This window comes from Petaurus breviceps, unplaced genomic scaffold, assembly GCF_028583685.1.
Source record: "Petaurus breviceps papuanus isolate PSGF00001 unplaced genomic scaffold, PetGlider_PUasm1.0 90847, whole genome shotgun sequence".
Taxonomy (NCBI): domain Eukaryota; kingdom Metazoa; phylum Chordata; class Mammalia; order Diprotodontia; family Petauridae; genus Petaurus; species Petaurus breviceps.
Window position 1 is genome coordinate 4,617,450 of NW_027187360.1, and position 810 is coordinate 4,618,259.

Sequence of the window (810 nt, forward strand, 5' to 3'; positions counted from 1 at the left end):
GTGTGTGTGTGTGTGTGTGTGTGTGTGTGTGTGTGTGTGTGTGTGTGCGTGCGCGCGCGCGCAAGCCTCTCTAGGAACACAGACAAAATGAAAAATAATTGTTGCTCTCAAAGAACTTATGTTCTACTGCAAGGATGCCAGCACACTCTTCTGTTCCATTCAAACTGGCCGACTTGCTGCTCTCCACAGAGACATTCCAGCTCCTGTCTCCAAGTCCTCTGTACAGGCTTTCCCTCCTACCTCCATTATTTTGTAATGATCTTGTATATATTATATGACCATGGATTTAGAAGTGAAAGGCATTTCAGAAATCATTTGGTGAAACTTCCCCTTTTTACAAGTGAGGAAACTGAGGCCCAAAGACCTTAAGTGATTTACCCAAGAGCAGACAGGTAGAATGGTCAGCTTGATGATGTAATAGATAGAGCACAGGGGCTGAAGTCAGGAAGATTCATCTACATGAGTACAAATCTGACCTTGGACACTTACTAGCTGTGTGACTCTGGACAAGTCACTTAACCCTCATTGCCTTAGTTTCTCATCTATAAAATGAATTAGAGACAGAAATGGCAAACCACTCCAGTGAATGTGCCAAGAAATCCCCAAATAAATCATAGAGACAGAAATGACTTAAATGCCTAAAAAAAACAAGACAGAAAATAACAAAGCTGGGATTTGAATCAAAGGCTTCTAACTCCCAATCCAATACTATTTGCATTGTACCACTCAGAGCTGTGAACATCTATTTATTATACCCCACTGTAATGGGAATGCAAATTTGGAAGATCTTCCCTGCCCCTAGGCTAAAGT